Source organism: Medicago sativa, chromosome 7, assembly GCF_051527215.1.
Source record: "Medicago sativa cultivar Bolivia chromosome 7, Bolivia_mono, whole genome shotgun sequence".
Classification (NCBI taxonomy): domain Eukaryota; kingdom Viridiplantae; phylum Streptophyta; class Magnoliopsida; order Fabales; family Fabaceae; genus Medicago; species Medicago sativa.
The window spans coordinates 29023449-29036936 of record NC_140755.1 but is presented as its reverse complement, the minus strand read 5'-3'; the positions used below and the strand labels follow the sequence as shown (position 1 = coordinate 29036936).

The window sequence follows — 13488 nt, the reverse complement described above, 5'->3', positions numbered from 1 at the left end:
CTCAATTGGATTTACCTAAATTTGATCAATTTTAGGTAGATCCAACTTATTGGTAAATCCTTAGGCAAACTAAGGATTTAAGTTGGATTTACCTAAAATTGAAACATATGAACATAATTCACTTCCTTTGAGTTCAATTCTTCCCACGATTCATATGAACATAATCCTTACCTAAAACAATTCTTCCTTTTTCATATGAACATATGAACATAATTCATATGAACATAATCCTTACCTAAAATTGGACAGCCACCTAAAAGCAACCTTAGATCTTGTTCTTCCCAGAAAGTTATAGAAATTAATTGAAGAGTTATAGATGTTGTGAACATAGTTCATAAGAATTGAACTCAAAGGAAGAATTGTTTTAGGTAAGGATTATGTTCATATGTAAGACAATTTTAGGTAAATCCTTACCTAAAATATGTTTCAATTTGATCAATTATGTTCATAAGAATTGAACTCAAAGGAAGAATTGTTTTAGGTAAGGATTATGTTCATATGTAAGACAATTCTTCCTTTTTCTCAATTGGATTATGTTCATATTTTAGGTAAGGATTTAACTCAATTGGATTTACCTAAATTTGATCAATTTTAGGTAAATCCAACTTATTGGTAAATCCTTAGGCAAACTAAGGATTTAAGTTGGATTTACCTAAAATTGAAACATATGAACATAATTCACTTCCTTTGAGTTCAATTCTTCCCACGATTCATATGAACATAATCCTTACCTAAAACAATTCTTCCTTTTTCATATGAACATATGAACATAATTCATATGAACATAATCCTTACCTAAAATTGGACAGCCACCTAAAAGCAACCTTAGATCTTGTTCTTCCCAGAAAGTTATAGAAATTAATTGAAGAGTTATAGATGTTGTGAACATAGTTCATAAGAATTGAACTCAAAGGAAGAATTGTTTTAGGTAAGGATTATGTTCATATGTAAGACAATTTTAGGTAAATCCTTACCTAAAATATGTTTCAATTTGATCAATTATGTTCATAAGAATTGAACTCAAAGGAAGAATTGTTTTAGGTAAGGATTATGTTCATATGTAAGACAATTCTTCCTTTTTCTCAATTGGATTATGTTCATATTTTCGGTAAAGATTTAACTCAATTGGATTTACCTAAATTTGATCAATTTTAGGTATATCCAACTTATTGGTAAATCCTTAGGCAAACTAAGGATTTAAGTTGGATTTACCTAAAATTGAAACATATGAACATAATTCGCTTCCTTTGAGTTCAATTCTTCCCACGATTCATATGAACATAATCCTTACCTAAAACAATTCTTCCTTTTTCATATGAACATATGAACATAATTCATATGAACATAATCCTTACCTAAAATTGGACAGCCACCTAAAAGCAACCTTAGATCTTGTTCTTCCCAGAAAGTTATAGAAATTAATTGAAGAGTTATAGATGTTGTGAACATAGTTCATAAGAATTGAACTCAAAGGAAGAATTGTTTTAGGTAAGGATTATGTTCATATGTAAGACAATTTTAGGTAAATCCTTACCTAAAATATGTTTCAATTTGATCAATTATGTTCATAAGAATTGAACTCAAAGGAAGAATTGTTTTAGGTAAGGATTATGTTCATATGTAAGACAATTCTTCCTTTTTCTCAATTGGATTATGTTCATATTTTAGGTAAGGATTTAACTCAATTGGATTTACCTAAATTTGATCAATTTTAGGTAGATCCAACTTATTGGTAAATCCTTAGGCAAACTAAGGATTTAAGTTGGATTTACCTAAAATTGAAACATATGAACATAATTCACTTCCTTTGAGTTCAATTCTTCCCACGATTCATATGAACATAATCCTTACCTAAAACAATTCTTCCTTTTTCATATGAACATATGAACATAATTCATATGAACATAATCCTTACCTAAAATTGGACAGCCACCTAAAAGCAACCTTAGATCTTGTTCTTCCCAGAAAGTTATAGAAATTAATTGAAGAGTTATAGATCTTGTGAACATAGTTCATAAGAATTGAACTCAAAGGAAGAATTGTTTTAGGTAAGGATTATGTTCATATGTAAGACAATTTTAGGTAAATCCTTACCTAAAATATGTTTCAATTTGATCAATTATGTTCATAAGAATTGAACTCAAAGGACTAATTGTTTTAGGTAAGGATTATGTTCATATGTAAGACAATTCTTCCTTTTTCTCAATTGGATTATGTTCATATTTTCGGTAAGGATTTAACTCAATTGGATTTACCTAAATTTGATCAATTTTAGGTATATCCAACTTATTGGTAAATCCTTAGGCAAACTAAGGATTTAAGTTGGATTTACCTAAAATTGAAACATATGAACATAATTCACTTCCTTTGAGTTCAATTCTTCCCACGATTCATATGAACATAATCCTTACCTAAAACAATTCTTCCTTTTTCATATGAACATATGAACATAATTCATATGAACATAATCCTTACCTAAAATTGGACAGCCACCTAAAAGCAACCTTAGATCTTGTTCTTCCCAGAAAGTTATAGAAATTAATTGAAGAGTTATAGATGTTGTGAACATAGTTCATAAGAATTGAACTCAAAGGAAGAATTGTTTTAGGTAAGGATTATGTTCATATGTAAGACAATTTTAGGTAAATCCTTACCTAAAATATGTTTCAATTTGATCAATTATGTTCATAAGAATTGAACTCAAAGGAAGAATTGTTTTAGGTAAGGATTATGTTCATATGTAAGACAATTCTTCCTTTTTCTCAATTGGATTATGTTCATATTTTAGGTAAGGATTTAACTCAATTGGATTTACCTAAATTTGATCAATTTTAGGTAGATCCAACTTATTGGTAAATCCTTAGGCAAACTAAGGATTTAAGTTGGATTTACCTAAAATTGAAACATATGAACATAATTCACTTCCTTTGAGTTCAATTCTTCCCACGATTCATATGAACATAATCCTTACCTAAAACAATTCTTCCTTTTTCATATGAACATATGAACATAATTCATATGAACATAATCCTTACCTAAAATTGGACAGCCACCTAAAAGCAACCTTAGATCTTGTTCTTCCCAGAAAGTTATAGAAATTAATTGAAGAGTTATAGATGTTGTGAACATAGTTCATAAGAATTGAACTCAAAGGAAGAATTGTTTTAGGTAAGGATTATGTTCATATGTAAGACAATTTTAGGTAAATCCTTACCTAAAATATGTTTCAATTTCATCAATTATGTTCATAATAATTGAACTCAAAGGACTAATTGTTTTAGGTAAGGATTATGTTCATATGTAAGACAATTCTTCCTTTTTCTCAATTGGATTATGTTCATATTTTAGGTAAGGATTTAACTCAATTGGATTTACCTAAATTTGATCAATTTTAGGTAGATCCAACTTATTGGTAAATCCTTAGGCAAACTAAGGATTTAAGTTGGATTTACCTAAAATTGAAACATATGAACATAATTCACTTCCTTTGAGTTCAATTCTTCCCACGATTCATATGAACATAATCCTTACCTAAAACAATTCTTCCTTTTTCATATGAACATATGAACATAATTCATATGAACATAATCCTTACCTAAAATTGGACAGCCACCTAAAAGCAACCTTAGATCTTGTTCTTCCCAGAAAGTTATAGAAATTAATTGAAGAGTTATAGATCTTGTGAACATAGTTCATAAGAATTGAACTCAAAGGAAGAATTGTTTTAGGTAAGGATTATGTTCATATGTAAGACAATTTTAGGTAAATCCTTACCTAAAATATGTTTCAATTTCATCAATTATGTTCATAATAATTGAACTCAAAGGACTAATTGTTTTAGGTAAGGATTATGTTCATATGTAAGACAATTCTTCCTTTTTCTCAATTGGATTATGTTCATATTTTCGGTAAGGATTTAACTCAATTGGATTTACCTAAATTTGATCAATTTTAGGTATATCCAACTTATTGGTAAATCCTTAGGCAAACTAAGGATTTAAGTTGGATTTACCTAAAATTGAAACATATGAACATAATTCACTTCCTTTGAGTTCAATTCTTCCCACGATTCATATGAACATAATCCTTACCTAAAACAATTCTTCCTTTTTCATATGAACATATGAACATAATTCATATGAACATAATCCTTACCTAAAATTGGACAGCCACCTAAAAGCAACCTTAGATCTTGTTCTTCCCAGAAAGTTATAGAAATTAACTGAAGAGTTATAGATCTTGTGAACATAGTTCATAAGAATTGAACTCAAAGGAATAATTGTTTTAGGTAAGGATTATGTTCGTATGTAAGACAATTTTAGGTAAATCCTTACCTAAAATATGTTTCAATTTGATCAATTATGTTCATAAGAATTGAACTCAAAGGAAGAATTGTTTTAGGTAAGGATTATGTTCATATGTAAGACAATTCTTCCTTTTTCTCAATTGGATTATGTTCATATTTTAGGTAAGGATTTAACTCAATTGGATTTACCTAAATTTGATCAATTTTAGGTAGATCCAACTTATTGGTAAATCCTTAGGCAAACTAAGGATTTAAGTTGGATTTACCTAAAATTGAAACATATGAACATAATTCACTCCCTTTGAGTTCAATTCTTCCCACGATTCATATGAACATAATCCTTACCTAAAACAATTCTTCCTTTTTCATATGAACATATGAACATAATTCATATGAACATAATCCTTACCTAAAATTGGACAGCCACCTAAAAGCAACCTTAGATCTTGTTCTTCCCAGAAAGTTATAGAAATTAATTGAAGAGTTATAGATCTTGTGAACATAGTTCATAAGAATTGAACTCAAAGGAAGAATTGTTTTAGGTAAGGATTATGTTCATATGTAAGACAATTTTAGGTAAATTCTTACCTAAAATATGTTTCAATTTGATCAATTATGTTCATAAGAATTGAACTCAAAGGAATAATTATTTTAGGTAAGGATTATGTTCATATGTAAGACAATTCTTCCTTTTTCTCAATTGGATTATGTTCATATTTTCGGTAAGGATTTAACTCAATTGGATTTACCTAAATTTGATCAATTTTAGGTAGATCCAACTTATTGGTAAATCCTTAGGCAAACTAAGGATTTAAGTTGGATTTACCTAAAATTGAAACATATGAACATAATTCACTTCCTTTGAGTTCAATTCTTCCCACGATTCATATGAACATAATCCTTACCTAAAACAATTCTTCCTTTTTCATATGAACATATGAACATAATTCATATGAACATAATCCTTACCTAAAATTGGACAGCCACCTAAAAGCAACCTTAGATCTTGTTCTTCCCAGAAAGTTATAGAAATTAATTGAAGAGTTATAGATCTTGTGAACATAGTTCATAAGAATTGAACTCAAAGGAAGAATTGTTTTAGGTAAGGATTATGTTCATATGTAAGACAATTTTAGGTAAATCCTTACCTAAAATATGTTTCAATTTCATCAATTATGTTCATAATAATTGAACTCAAAGGACTAATTGTTTTAGGTAAGGATTATGTTCATATGTAAGACAATTCTTCCTTTTTCTCAATTGGATTATGTTCATATTTTCGGTAAGGATTTAACTCAATTGGATTTACCTAAATTTGATCAATTTTAGGTATATCCAACTTATTGGTAAATCCTTAGGCAAACTAAGGATTTAAGTTGGATTTACCTAAAATTGAAACATATGAACATAATTCACTTCCTTTGAGTTCAATTCTTCCCACGATTCATATGAACATAATCCTTACCTAAAACAATTCTTCCTTTTTCATATGAACATATGAACATAATTCATATGAACATAATCCTTACCTAAAATTGGACAGCCACCTAAAAGCAACCTTAGATCTTGTTCTTCCCAGAAAGTTATAGAAATTAACTGAAGAGTTATAGATCTTGTGAACATAGTTCATAAGAATTGAACTCAAAGGAATAATTGTTTTAGGTAAGGATTATGTTCGTATGTAAGACAATTTTAGGTAAATCCTTACCTAAAATATGTTTCAATTTGATCAATTATGTTCATAAGAATTGAACTCAAAGGAAGAATTGTTTTAGGTAAGGATTATGTTCATATGTAAGACAATTCTTCCTTTTTCTCAATTGGATTATGTTCATATTTTAGGTAAGGATTTAACTCAATTGGATTTACCTAAATTTGATCAATTTTAGGTAGATCCAACTTATTGGTAAATCCTTAGGCAAACTAAGGATTTAAGTTGGATTTACCTAAAATTGAAACATATGAACATAATTCACTCCCTTTGAGTTCAATTCTTCCCACGATTCATATGAACATAATCCTTACCTAAAACAATTCTTCCTTTTTCATATGAACATATGAACATAATTCATATGAACATAATCCTTACCTAAAATTGGACAGCCACCTAAAAGCAACCTTAGATCTTGTTCTTCCCAGAAAGTTATAGAAATTAATTGAAGAGTTATAGATCTTGTGAACATAGTTCATAAGAATTGAACTCAAAGGAAGAATTGTTTTAGGTAAGGATTATGTTCATATGTAAGACAATTTTAGGTAAATCCTTACCTAAAATATGTTTCAATTTGATCAATTATGTTCATAAGAATTGAACTCAAAGGAATAATTATTTTAGGTAAGGATTATGTTCATATGTAAGACAATTCTTCCTTTTTCTCAATTGGATTATGTTCATATTTTCGGTAAGGATTTAACTCAATTGGATTTACCTAAATTTGATCAATTTTAGGTAGATCCAACTTATTGGTAAATCCTTAGGCAAACTAAGGATTTAAGTTGGATTTACCTAAAATTGAAACATATGAACATAATTCACTTCCTTTGAGTTCAATTCTTCCCACGATTCATATGAACATAATCCTTACCTAAAACAATTCTTCCTTTTTCATATGAACATATGAACATAATTCATATGAACATAATCCTTACCTAAAATTGGACAGCCACCTAAAAGCAACCTTAGATCTTGTTCTTCCCAGAAAGTTATAGAAATTAATTGAAGAGTTATAGATCTTGCGAACATAGTTCATAAGAATTGAACTCAAAGGAAGAATTGTTTTAGGTAAGGATTATGTTCATATGTAAGACAATTTTAGGTAAATCCTTACCTAAAATATGTTTCAATTTGATCAATTATGTTCATAAGAATTGAACTCAAAGGAAGAATTGTTTTAGGTAAGGATTATGTTCATATGTAAGACAATTCTTCCTTTTTCTCAATTGGATTATGTTCATATTTTCGGTAAGGATTTAACTCAATTGGATTTACCTAAATTTGATCAATTTTAGGTATATCCAACTTATTGGTAAATCCTTAGGCAAACTAAGGATTTAAGTTGGATTTACCTAAAATTGAAACATATGAACATAATTCACTTCCTTTGAGTTCAATTCTTCCCACGATTCATATGAACATAATCCTTACCTAAAACAATTTTTCCTTTTTCATATGAACATATGAACATAATTCATATGAACATAATCCTTACCTAAAATTGGACAGCCACCTAAAAGCAACCTTAGATCTTGTTCTTCCCAGAAAGTTATAGAAATTAATTGAAGAGTTATAGATCTTGTGAACATAGTTCATAAGAATTGAACTCAAAGGAAGAATTGTTTTAGGTAAGGATTATGTTCATATGTAAGACAATTCTTCCTTTTTCTCAATTGGATTATGTTCATATTTTCGGTAAGGATTTAACTCAATTGGATTTACCTAAATTTGATCAATTTTAGGTAGATCCAACTTATTGGTAAATCCTTAGACAAACTAAGGATTTAAGTTGGAGTTACCTAAAATTGAAACATATGAACATAATTCACTTCCTTTGAGTTCAATTCTTCCCACGATTCATATGAACATAATCCTTACCTAAAACAATTCTTCCTTTTTCATATGAACATATGAACATAATTCATATGAACATAATCCTTACCTAAAATTGGACAGCCACCTAAAAGCAACCTTAGATCTTGTTCTTCCCAGAAAGTTATAGAAATTAATTGAAGAGTTATAGATCTTGTGAACATAGTTCATAAGAATTGAACTCAAAGGAAGAATTGTTTTAGGTAAGGATTATGTTCATATGTAAGACAATTTTAGGTAAATCCTTACCTAAAATATGTTTCAATTTGATCAATTATGTTCATAAGAATTGAACTCAAAGGAAGAATTGTTTTAGGTAAGGATTATGTTCATATGTAAGACAATTCTTCCTTTTTCTCAATTGGATTATGTTCATATTTTCGGTAAGGATTTAACTCAATTGGATTTACCTAAATTTGATCAATTTTAGGTATATCCAACTTATTGGTAAATCCTTAGGCAAACTAAGGATTTAAGTTGGATTTACCTAAAATTGAAACATATGAACATAATTCACTTCCTTTGAGTTCAATTCTTCCCACGATTCATATGAACATAATCCTTACCTAAAACAATTCTTCCTTTTTCATATGAACATATGAACATAATTCATATGAACATAATCCTTACCTAAAATTGGACAGCCACCTAAAAGCAACCTTAGATCTTGTTCTTCCCAGAAAGTTATAGAAATTAATTGAAGAGTTATAGATCTTGTGAACATAGTTCATAAGAATTGAACTCAAAGGAAGAATTGTTTTAGGTAAGGATTATGTTCATATGTAAGACAATTCTTCCTTTTTCTCAATTGGATTATGTTCATATTTTCGGTAAGGATTTAACTCAATTGGATTTACCTAAATTTGATCAATTTTAGGTAGATCCAACTTATTGGTAAATCCTTAGGCAAACTAAGGATTTAAGTTGGAGTTACCTAAAATTGAAACATATGAACATAATTCACTTCCTTTGAGTTCAATTCTTCCCACGATTCATATGAACATAATCCTTACCTAAAACAATTCTTCCTTTTTCATATGAACATATGAACATAATTCATATGAACATAATCCTTACCTAAAATTGGACAGCCACCTAAAAGCAACCTTAGATCTTGTTCTTCCCAGAAAGTTATAGAAATTAATTGAAGAGTTATAGATCTTGTGAACATAGTTCATAAGAATTGAACTCAAAGGAAGAATTGTTTTAGGTAAGGATTATGTTCATATGTAAGACAATTTTAGGTAAATCCTTACCTAAAATATGTTTCAATTTGATCAATTATGTTCATAAGAATTGAACTCAAAGGAATAATTGTTTTAGGTAAGGATTATGTTCATATGTAAGACAATTCTTCCTTTTTTTCAATTGGATTATGTTCATATTTTCGGTAAGGATTTAACTCAATTGGATTTACCTAAATTTGATCAATTTTAGGTATATCCAACTTATTGGTAAATCCTTAGGCAAACTAAGGATTTAAGTTGGATTTACCTAAAATTGAAACATATGAACATAATTCACTTCCTTTGAGTTCAATTCTTCCCACGATTCATATGAACATAATCCTTACCTAAAACAATTTTTCCTTTTTCATATGAACATATGAACATAATTCATATGAACATAATCCTTACCTAAAATTGGACAGCCACCTAAAAGCAACCTTAGATCTTGTTCTTCCCAGAAAGTTATAGAAATTAATTGAAGAGTTATAGATCTTGTGAACATAGTTCATAAGAATTGAACTCAAAGGAAGAATTGTTTTAGGTAAGGATTATGTTCATATGTAAGACAATTCTTCCTTTTTCTCAATTGGATTATGTTCATATTTTCGGTAAGGATTTAACTCAATTGGATTTACCTAAATTTGATCAATTTTAGGTAGATCCAACTTATTGGTAAATCCTTAGGCAAACTAAGGATTTAAGTTGGAGTTACCTAAAATTGAAACATATGAACATAATTCACTTCCTTTGAGTTCAATTCTTCCCACGATTCATATGAACATAATCCTTACCTAAAACAATTCTTCCTTTTTCATATGAACATATGAACATAATTCATATGAACATAATCCTTACCTAAAATTGGACAGCCACCTAAAAGCAACCTTAGATCTTGTTCTTCCCAGAAAGTTATAGAAATTAATTGAAGAGTTATAGATCTTGTGAACATAGTTCATAAGAATTGAACTCAAAGGAAGAATTGTTTTAGGTAAGGATTATGTTCATATGTAAGACAATTTTAGGTAAATCCTTACCTAAAATATGTTTCAATTTGATCAATTATGTTCATAAGAATTGAACTCAAAGGAATAATTGTTTTAGGTAAGGATTATGTTCATATGTAAGACAATTCTTCCTTTTTCTCAATTGGATTATGTTCATATTTTCGGTAAGGATTTAACTCAATTGGATTTACCTAAATTTGATCAATTTTAGGTATATCCAACTTATTGGTAAATCCTTAGGCAAACTAAGGATTTAAGTTGGATTTACCTAAAATTGAAACATATGAACATAATTCACTTCCTTTGAGTTCAATTCTTCCCACGATTCATATGAACATAATCCTTACCTAAAACAATTCTTCCTTTTTCATATGAACATATGAACATAATTCATATGAACACAATCCTTACCTAAAATTGGACAGCCACCTAAAAGCAACCTTAGATCTTGTTCTTCCCAGAAAGTTATAGAAATTAATTGAAGAGTTATAGATCTTGTGAACATAGTTCATAAGAATTGAACTCAAAGGAAGAATTGTTTTAGGTAAGGATTATGTTCATATGTAAGACAATTCTTCCTTTTTCTCAATTGGATTATGTTCATATTTTCGGTAAGGATTTAACTCAATTGGATTTACCTAAATTTGATCAATTTTAGGTAGATCCAACTTATTGGTAAATCTTTAGGCAAACTAAGGATTTAAGTTGGATTTACCTAAAATTGAAACATATGAACATAATTCACTTCCTTTGAGTTCAATTCTTCCCACGATTCATATGAACATAATCCTTACCTAAAACAATTCTTCCTTTTTCATATGAACATATGAACATAATTCATATGAACATAATCCTTACCTAAAATTGGACAGCCACCTAAAAGCAACCTTAGATCTTGTTCTTCCCAGAAAGTTATAGAAATTAATTGAAGAGTTATAGATCTTTTGAACATAGTTCATAAGAATTGAACTCAAAGGAAGAATTGTTTTAGGTAAGGATTATGTTCATATGTAAGACAATTTTAGGTAAATCCTTACCTAAAATATGTTTCAATTTGATCAATTATATTCATAAGAATTGAACTCAAAGGAATAATTGTTTTAGGTAAGGATTATGTTCATATGTAAGACAATTCTTCCTTTTTCTCAATTGGATTATGTTCATATTTTCGGTAAGGATTTAACTCAATTGGATTTACCTAAATTTGATCAATTTTAGGTAGATCCAACTTATTGGTAAATTCTTAGGCAAACTAAGGATTTAAGTTGGATTTACCTAAAATTGAAACATATGAACATAATTCACTTCCTTTGAGTTCAATTCTTCCCACGATTCATATGAACATAATCCTTACCTAAAACAATTCTTCCTTTTTCATATGAACATATGAACATAATTCATATGAACATAATCCTTACCTAAAATTGGACAGCCACCTAAAAGCAACCTTAGATCTTGTTCTTCCCAGAAAGTTATAGAAATTAATTGAAGAGTTATAGATCTTGTGAACATAGTTCATAAGAATTGAACTCAAAGGAAGAATTGTTTTAGGTAAGGATTATGTTCCAATTTAGTGTTCCAATTTCTCAAGACATAAATTTAGTTTTGCAAAAATTAAAAGAAGACATTTTAGTGTTCCAATTTCTCAAGAGATAAATTTGGATGCTGGAAATAGACTTACAGTGCCACGTCAAATTCCATGTGGAATGTTCTCAATTTCATCAAATCACTTCGAACAAAACCTTGCACACAGTCCCATTAGAGTTATCCTGAACTGGTAGTATAAGATGAGCAACAAAATTATTTTTAATGAGTACATGTAGTAATAATAACACCAATAACAGAAAAATAGATGGAGTTAGGATATGAATATGGAAACAAAACAAAACATAATATAAACTAACCTTTCAAGTGGATTAGTGCGTCAACATCATCTTGATCTTTTGCAAACATAACAAAGTTGTCCAAACTTGACATCTCGATCCTTATCTTACGAAACAAAAGCTTATAATAAAATAATTCAAAACAGAGAAAAAGGCTAACATAACTAAGGAAAACGCATGACTTTAAAGGAACTTGTTGCAACCATTGTTCATTTAAATAGGAGTAATGTTTCATTGACCCCGCATTTAAGTAATTTCACTTACCACTCTCTCTTCCATCTCCTCTCTTCTCACTCTTAACAGCCACTATGCTGCAACTGGATCACGTGGAGAAGGATTATAACCCAGGAAAAGAATAAACACATCTATGCTATCGCTGCAGTAATGTAACACCAGAAACTCTATCGTACAATTAACAGTCTTGAAAATCATCAATTTACTCACACGCTAATAGCGATTAATGCTACCAAGTAATAAAAGAATAGTGATGCACGCTAACAGTGTGTTTACTCACACGCTAATAGCGATGAATGCTACCAAGTAATAAAAGAATAGTGATGCACGCTAACAGTGTGAAAGAATAGTGATGCACGCTAACAGTGTGTTATGTATGAACTGTTTTAAAATAAAATAGTTGCATATTAATGAAGTATAGTTGCTCACAAATGATTCATGATCTAAACAAAAAAGAATGTCCTCAATTTCATATCAAAATATCAAATGAAAAAGCCTCAAAAGTCTAGTGTTCATATCAAGAAAGAATAGTCTTCCAATTTCTCAAGACATAAATTTGGATGCTGGAAATAGACTTACAGTGCCACGTCAAATTCCATGTGGAATGTTCTCAATTTCATCAGATCATTTCGAACAAAACCTTGCACACAGTCCCATTAGAGTTATCCTGAACTGGTAGTATAAGATGAGCAACAAAATTATTTTTAATGAGTACATGCAGTAATAATAACACCAATAACAGAAAAATAGATGGAGTTAGGATATGAATATGGAAACAAAACAAAACATAATATAAACTATACTATTTAAAATTCTGTTTGAAATATTCAAGTTACGTTTTTTACGATATACTATATCCCAATGCTACTACAAAGACAATTAAGATGCGAAAGTTAATATTATGGTAAAGTAAAAACAATAATGAACCAACCTTTTAAGCTAAGTAAATCAGATGCAACCTTCCAATTGTTTCTTGCCATGATGAAAGAATTCATTTGCGACATTTCAAACCTTGCAGAACGCTATCTATTACCTTCAATCAAAGCTGCAAATTAGGAACAATGAAACAAAGCAACAATTAAAATTTCAATCAAATTTTCATAATATATTAATTTTTTTCAAAAACTCAAAAGGAATAAATAATACAAAATTGATTCTTACCGTTTGCCCAAAGAGAATACATATCAGGTTGGAGTTCTTGTCAAGGATTGAAGTAGAGGCAAAGGGGGTGAAAACAATGGCAGGT

At 29.1% G+C, this 13488-nt stretch overlaps 1 long non-coding RNA gene across 1 annotated transcript; it reads right to left on the bottom strand.

Annotated features, from left to right (window-relative positions):
- Positions 1-11796: 11796 nt before the first annotated feature.
- On the bottom strand, positions 11797-13079 carry LOC146905411 (uncharacterized). The gene is made up of 3 exons (XR_015019928.1): positions 12822-13079; positions 12030-12325; positions 11797-11899 (listed from the first exon to the last, which is right to left on the bottom strand). It is a non-coding gene; the product is annotated as an uncharacterized LOC146905411 (long non-coding RNA).
- Between the last annotated feature and the right edge of the window lie 409 nt (positions 13080-13488).